The sequence below is a fragment of the Hoplias malabaricus genome, unplaced genomic scaffold, assembly GCF_029633855.1.
Source record: "Hoplias malabaricus isolate fHopMal1 unplaced genomic scaffold, fHopMal1.hap1 scaffold_325, whole genome shotgun sequence".
Taxonomy (NCBI): domain Eukaryota; kingdom Metazoa; phylum Chordata; class Actinopteri; order Characiformes; family Erythrinidae; genus Hoplias; species Hoplias malabaricus.
Window position 1 is genome coordinate 7,566 of NW_027101017.1, and position 7,579 is coordinate 15,144.

Genomic DNA, 7,579 nt, shown 5'->3' on the forward strand with positions numbered 1-7,579 from the left:
CCCGGCTGAATCCCCCGGGGCAGTCTTCTCGGTCCCCGTACGTTTACCTCTCAACGGTTTCACGCTCTGTTGAACTCTCTCTTCAAAGTCCTGTTTCAACTTTCCCTCACGGTACTCGGTTCGCTATCGGTCTCGTGCCGGTATTTAGCCTTAGATGGAGTTTACCACCCGCTTTGGGCTGCATTCCCAAGCAACCCGACTCCGAGAAGCCCGACCTACCCGGGCGGGAACGCGGGACTCGCTACCGGGCTTTCACCGTCTATGGGAAGAAGCCACGTTCGCGAGGACTTGGTCCCGCGTCCGCACCGAGACGGATCTTACGGACTTCCGTACGCTACATTTCCCGGCCAACCCCGGTCAGGGGAAAGTGGGATTCAGCGCTGGGCTCTTCCCTGTTCGCTCGCCGCTACTAAGGGAATCCTTGTTAGTTTCTTTTCCTCCGCTTACTGATATGCTTAAGTTCAGCGGGTCGTCTCGTCTGATCTGAGGCCGCACACAGAGGTTTCTTATGCGGGGGCGAGGGCGGAGGCGGAGGGCCGAAGGCTAGGGGCGAGGGGCGAGAGCCCGGCACGAGACCGAACTCCGCGACACCCTCCCCCCCACCCCGGCCGCTCGCCCGCCCGCTCACTCGCCCGCTCGCTGGGTTTAATCGGCACTCGCCACCCCCGCGTCCGACTGCGCGGAGCCCCGCTCGGGACTCGGGGAGAGACCGTAACGGACGTGGACCCGGACCTACTCGGCTCTCCCTCCGTTCCCTGTACGGAGCTCTCTCGCAACACGGGCCCCGTGGACTGGCTCGGAACCGAGTCTTCGTTTGGGAAGACGAAGGGCCGTTTTCAGGCCCTGCGAGCTTCCAGCCGCGGTCTCTCTCTCTCAGCGGGGGCGCGGAGACCGATCGATGGGTAAAGCGACCCTCAGACAGGCGTGGCCGCGGGATGGACCCCCGCGGCCGCAATATGCGTTCGAAATTTCGATGATCTGTGTCCTGCAATTCACATTAGTTAACGCAGATGGCTGCGTTCTTCATCGAAGCACGAGCCGAGTGATCCACCGCTAAGAGTCGTATATGGGTTTGTGCCCGGCCCGTTACAGGCCGGGCGAAGGAAGCCATTCGAACACGAGACAATGTTTGACAATATTTCAAGCCGGGTGCCTTCCCCCCCGTGCAGGGGGGAAGGTCATTGAACCTGGGCGTCAACCACCGGACCGAGGAGTTACGGCCCGGGGGACGATCGCCCGAGTAGGTGCCCGAGACTTACGTGGTTTAGGAGACCGGGGTCTAGGCACCCGCCGTTCCCGGCGAGGCCCAGGGGTTTGGTTCGCTGCGTTACGGGTCCCGGTCTAAGGCATTCAGGCGTGCGCTCAAAGCCAAGCTCTCCACCCCGGAGGGTATGAGCGAGGCCCGGTGGTACGCTCCCAAGTCCCCGCTTAGGGGAAGGCGCTGGGTAGATCCCACCTAGTCAGGACCGGCGGGCACCGGCCGTCTCCTTCGGGTGTTTAAACGCATCCGGGGTTCGTGAGGCCCCTTCAACTCGCGCACCGGCCTTAGACTATTATACGGTCCGTCTCTGCGAAGCCAACATCGGGGTTATTTGCATGCGCTCTTAAGCTCCGCTCTAACCCCGCGAGGGGAAAGAGTTTCGCCCGGCGGTACGCTCCCGTCCACCACCGCCCCCTGTGCCGGGGGGATGGGTTCAGGGAGATCCCACCGAGGCCGGCGAGCACCGGCCAACGCCCTGGGGGTGAGTAAGCCCCTTTGACTCGCGCACGCACAATCAAAGCCTTCAACGATCAATGGTTTGTTTAACGACCCGGCGGGCGGCTCCGGCGCCACTCTCCCCCCCGCGAACGAGGGGGGCGGACCGGGGTACCTATGCACCTAAGGCGGTCCTCGCATAACCCCGAGTTCCGAAGCCGGCTCGCTACGTCCACCCACCCGGAGGGGGGAGAGACTCACGTCGGCCGACTACGAAAGGTACGAGGCTTCTGCGGTCCATACCTTGAAGGTACCCGCCGGGGGAGGTTTGGCCTCTCGAGTCCTACTCGACAACCGGCACGGACGGCGGGCGCCGACCGCGGCCAGGTCACCGTTATTGATCCTTCCGCAGGTTCCCCTACGAAAACCTTGTTACGACTTTTACTCCCTCTAGATGTCCGGGTTCGATCGACTTCCCATCGCCCGGAGGCGACCCCCGTTCGAGGGCCGCCCCGGGGACGGTCCGAGGACCTCACCGAGGCATCCGATCGGTAGTAGCGACGGGCGGTGTGTACAAAGGGCAGGGACTTAATCGACGCGGGCTGGTGACCCGCGCCTACTTGGAATTCCTCGTTCGAGGGGAATAGTTGCAATCCCCTGTCCCCAGCGGGGAATGGCGTTCATAGGATTGCCCGCACCTCTCGGCGTAGGGTAACTTACATGTTGAACCAGCCATTGTAGCTCACGTGCGACCCCGGACTTCTAAGGGCATCACAGACCTGTTATTGCTCCATTTCTCAAGTGGCTTCTGTGCCACAAATCGCTCTAAGAAGTTTAGCCACCGACCGCTGATTCCCACCGGGCGAACCCCAACCTTCAGGCCCGCGGTAAGCGGGAGGGCACCGGGGAGGGGAGAGGGAAGGCGAAGGCGAAGGACGGACAACCCACACCCGGAGAGCGGAACGAGGTGCGGACGGCATCGGGGAGGGAACCGAACGCGAAGGGGAGAGGCCGGAGCCACCCACTCGACGCAGAACTGAACCCCCGTCAACCGCATCACCTCCCCGAACCGATCCGGGGTAGAACCGGACCCCCGCCGAAACCCCCAACACCCCCACCCCGATGGGGACCCCCCGCGAACGGGGACCTTCGGGGATAGAGTCCGACCCAGGAGAGGGGCCGTGTAACTACTTAAAGGATGGGATCTCGTTCGTTACCGGAATTGACCAGACGAATCGCTCCACGAACTACCAACGGCCATGCACCACCACCCACAGAATCGAGAAAGAGCCGTCAATCTGTCAATCCTTACCGTGTCCGGGCCGGGTTAGGTTCCCCGCGTTGAGTCAAATTAAGCCGCAAGCTCCACTCCTGGTGGTGCCCTTCCGTCAATTCCTTTAAGTTTCAGCTTTGCAACCGTACTCCCCCCAGAGCCCAAAGACTCGTGGTTTCCCGGACGCTGCCCGGCGGGTCATAGTCGTTAACCCAACGCCGCCGGATCGCGGGTCGGCATAGTTTACGGTCGGAACTACGACGGTACCTGATCGTCTTCGATCCTCCGACTTTCGTTCTTGATTAATGAAAACATTCTTGGCAAATGCCTTCGCTTTTGTCCGTCCCGCACCGGTCTACGAATTTCACCTCTCTCGGTGCGGTACGAATGCCCCCGGCCGTCCCTCTTAATCATGACCTTTGGTCCGTCAAACCCACGAAATAGGACCAAGAGAGCGGTCGGATACCCCCCCGGCTCGGGGAACCGTGCGGCGGCCAGAAAACGGCCCCGCCCGGCCGCCTCGCCGAAGAGCTCCGACTCGCCCCCCATGGGAAGGCCTTATTCCATTATTCCTAGCTCAGTCCATTCAAGGCACGCTTCGGCCTGCTTTGAGCACTCTGTTTTGTTCAAAGTAAACGCACCGGACCCTTCCGCCCCCCACGTATTCAACCGCGGCGGACGACCCAGCTAAGGGCCTCTCCGCGGAGGAAGGGAGCAGAGGACACCGGATGAGTAGGGACAAGGTCCCGCGACCTCCACCCAGAGACCCGCGGGGGGTCCCCAACCCCCCCGGAGAGGGGCAGCTTCCCACCGCGAAGTCCGGACGGGCAGAGGCCCGGCAGCCGGGACCCGTCCCCGGATCCAACTACGAGCTTTTTAACTGCAGCAACGTTAACATACGCTATTGGAGCTGGAATTACCGCGGCTGCTGGCACCAGACTTGCCCTCCAATGGGTCCTCACCCACGGACGTAGATTGAGTTCATTTCGGTCCCGAAACCTTCAAACGGGGCCTCGCACCGATATTTTTCGTCACTACCTCCCCGTGTCGGGAATGGGTAATTTGCGCGCCTGCTGCCTTCCTTGGATGTGGTAGCCATTTCTCAGGCTCCCTCTCCGGAATCGAACCCAGATTCCCCGTTACCCGTGGTCACCACACGTAGTCCCGTAGACTACCGTCGAAAGTTGATAGGGCAGACACTCGAATGAGACGTCGCCGCCCCGAAGGGCTCTGCGATCGGCCAAAGGTTATCTAGAGTCACCAAAGCGGACCCGACCGGAGTCGGGAGGGGGTTTTTTGGTTCTGATAAATGCACGTATCCGTGGGGGGCGCCGAGGGGGGAAGGTGAACCAGTCACCGACCACCTCGAAACGGCACCCCCACTTCCAACGCTTCGTTTGCATGTATTAGCTCTGGAATTACCACAGTTATACCAAGTAACGTGTGGAGCGATCAAAGGAACCATAACTGATTTAATGAGCCATTCGCAGTTTCACTGTACCAACGCCCGTGTGTACTTAGACTTGCATGGCTTAATCTTTGAGACAAGCATATGATACTGGCAGGATCAACCAGGCCGATCCCTCTGGTACTCAAACCCGGCTTGGGGAAAGAGAGAGAGTCGGTGGTGCGTGGAACTCGACCCCCCGAAGGAGGAAGAGACGCGCACCGCGGAAAGGCTTTTCGAACGAGACCCCCCGGAGGTGGGTCTGCAATCGGGGGTTTGACTACTTGGAAAATGTACGATTCAAGGCCCGGACGGTGCAGGCTAGGGGCCGGTTCCTTCCCTCAATAGGATCCCGACCCTAAGGCACCACCGACTCGGACCTTTTAACGGACCCAAACTGCGGTGGAAATTAGACCGACGGATCGGCTAAGTCTCCCTCGGAACGATTCTGGGACAAGCGGACCCCCTGTTACGGGGGGTCCACGAGCCATGGAGGCTGGAGCACGTGGCGGGGAGGATCGTTCTAAAAGCCGGTATTATTTCGGATTAGAAGCCTGCCCCTGGTGCTCCGGGTATGCCGCATTTCGAACGGGCGTAAAGGACGTCCGTTTAAGGGAAGAGAATGGAAGAGAATTTCCTGGCCCCCTCAAAGCGCGAGGAGGTCGGCATAGGTTTTACGGTACGCCCCCCCCGGAGCCGTCTGATGTTCAGAAGACGAAGGGTTTTGCCCCCAATCTCGTAAGGTCGAGGGCTCACCACCGAACTTCCAGCCGCGGTCCTTGGTAGGACCGATACGCGGACAAGCCGCAAAATCCTGGCCCCCTCGCAGTGCGAGGAGGTCGGCAAAGGTTTTACGATTCGCCCCCCCGGAGCCTACGGTTAGTTTTCTCGATTTAAGAAGACGAAGGGGGTCGGGCCCGGGAACCGTAAACCGAGCGCCTCTTCCCCTGCGAACTTCCAGCCGCGGTCCGTTTAAAAAGACCGATCCGTGACACCTCTAATGCGCTCTTTGCCTCCGGCCGTTTCCAGCGCGGGGGCCCGGTGGTGCGCTCCCAAGTCCCCGCGGAGGGGAAAATCTGGGAGATCCCACATTAGACCAAGCGGAACGCCGGTCTTCGCCTCGGGGGTTTGTATGCCCCTTTCGACTCGCGCACGGGCAAGAGTTAGGTTAGGAACGGGGACAACTGCCGGCGGGCGGCCCGTCGCACCCACCCCGCAAGTGGGCAGGTGGTCGGTGGCCTGTGGACCCGCCGCTCGGATTCGTTTATAGTAGGAACCATAACGGGGTACAACCCTCATACGCTCGACCCCCTCACGCCCAGAGAAGTGTTCACCTCCCTGGGCATATATCGAACGAATCATCGGGATTGAAGGGGAGGCCACCCAAACCATCCCCTTAGCCCAGAGGGGTGCCAGTCCTCGGGCTTCGGTATTCGCATCACCGGGGTCTATGGAGGTCTCGACTTAGGTTTTGAAAACCTCCAGAGGGGGGGCCGGATTAACCACCACCCTAGCCCAGAGGGGTGCCAGTCCTCGGGCTTCGGTATTCGCATCACCGGGGTCTATGGAGGTCTCGACTTAGGTTTTGAAAACCTCCAGAGGTGGGGCCGGATTAACCACCACCCTAGCCCAGAGGGGTGCCAGTCCTCGGGCATGTCACTTCGCATCACCGGGGTTCTATGGAGGTCTCGACTTAGGTTTTAAAAACCTCCAGAGGGTGGGGGCATATCTTATCCCCACCCTAGCCCAGAGGGGTGCCAGTCCTCGGGCATGTCATTTCGCATCACCGGGGTCTACGGAGGTCTCGACTTAGGTTTTGAAAACCTCCAGAGGGTGGGGGCATATCTTATCCCCACCCTAGCCCAGAGGGGTGCCAGTCCTCGGGCTTCGGTATTCGCATCACCGGGGTCTACGGAGGTCTCGACTTAGGTTTTGAAAACCTCCAGAGGGTGGGGCCTGACTTACCACCAACCCTTAGCCCAGAGGTGTGCCACTCCTCGGGCATGGAATTCGCATCAACGGGGTCTACGGATGTCTCGACTTAGGTTTTGAACACATCCAGGGAAGCAGAGCGGACATTCCCATTATTTCAAGCCCATCGGGAAGCCACTCCTTTGGGCATAGCGTTTCGCATCGCTGTTACCCAAACTTACGTCTGATTTAATGCCTCCCTAATATCCCGACGGCACCAGGCTGAGAAACCATATGCCCACAGGATTTGAGGCGTTGGAACCTCGTTCGCATAGCCGACAACGATGAACCTCCCTCGGACTCGCTACGAGGCTTGAGGAGGGTCCTGATTTTCTTAAAATCTCAGGTGAGGGACTTAGAAAATTTTCACTTTAAAACCACAGACCTCCAGAGGAGAGACCGGGCTTATCACAACCTTAGCCCAGAGGGCGTCACTCCTCGGGCATGTCACTTCGCATCACCGGGGGTCCATGGATGTCTCGACTTAGGTTTTGAACACATCCAGAAGGGGGGGCCGGATTAACCACCACCCTTAGCCCAGAGGGGTGCCAGTCCTCGGGCTTTAAATTCGCTTCGCCGGGGTCTATGGAAGTCATTTTTTAGACCTCCAGAGGGGAGGCAACCCAAACCATCCCCTTAGCCCAGAGGTGTGCCACTCCTCGGGCTTGTGTATTCGCATCACCGGGGTCCATGGAAGTCATTTTAGACATCCAGAGGGGAGGCCACCCTAACCATCCCCTTAGCCCAGAGGGGTGCCAGTCCTCGGGCTTTAAATTCGCTTCGCCGGGGTCTATGGAAGTCATTTTTAGACCTCCAGAGGGGAGGCAACCCAAACCATCCCCTTAGCCCAGAGGTGTGCCAATCCTCGGGCTTGTGTATTCGCATCACCGGGGTCCATGGAAGTCATTTTAGACATCCAGAGGGGAGGCCACCCTAACCATCCCCTTAGCCCAGAGGGGTGCCAGTCCTCGGGCTTTAAATTCGCTTCGCCGGGGTCTATGGAAGTCATTTTTAGACCTCCAGAGGGGAGGCAACCCAAACCATCCCCTTAGCCCAGAGGTGTGCCACTCCTCGGGCTTGTGTATTCGCATCACCGGGGTCCATGGAAGTCATTTTAGACATCCAGAGAGTGGGGCCGGTCTTACCACCACCCTTAAGCCCAGAGGGCGTCACTCCTCGGGCATGAAATTCG

The 7,579-nt window shown here is 59.7% G+C and overlaps 1 non-coding gene across 1 annotated transcript; it reads right to left on the minus strand.

The window, feature by feature from the left end:
* Window positions 1–908: 908 nt before the first annotated feature.
* Window positions 909–1,062, minus strand: LOC136683954 (5.8S ribosomal RNA). Its single transcript, XR_010799385.1, has one exon. It is a non-coding gene; the product is annotated as a 5.8S ribosomal RNA (ribosomal RNA).
* Between the last annotated feature and the right edge of the window lie 6,517 nt (window positions 1,063–7,579).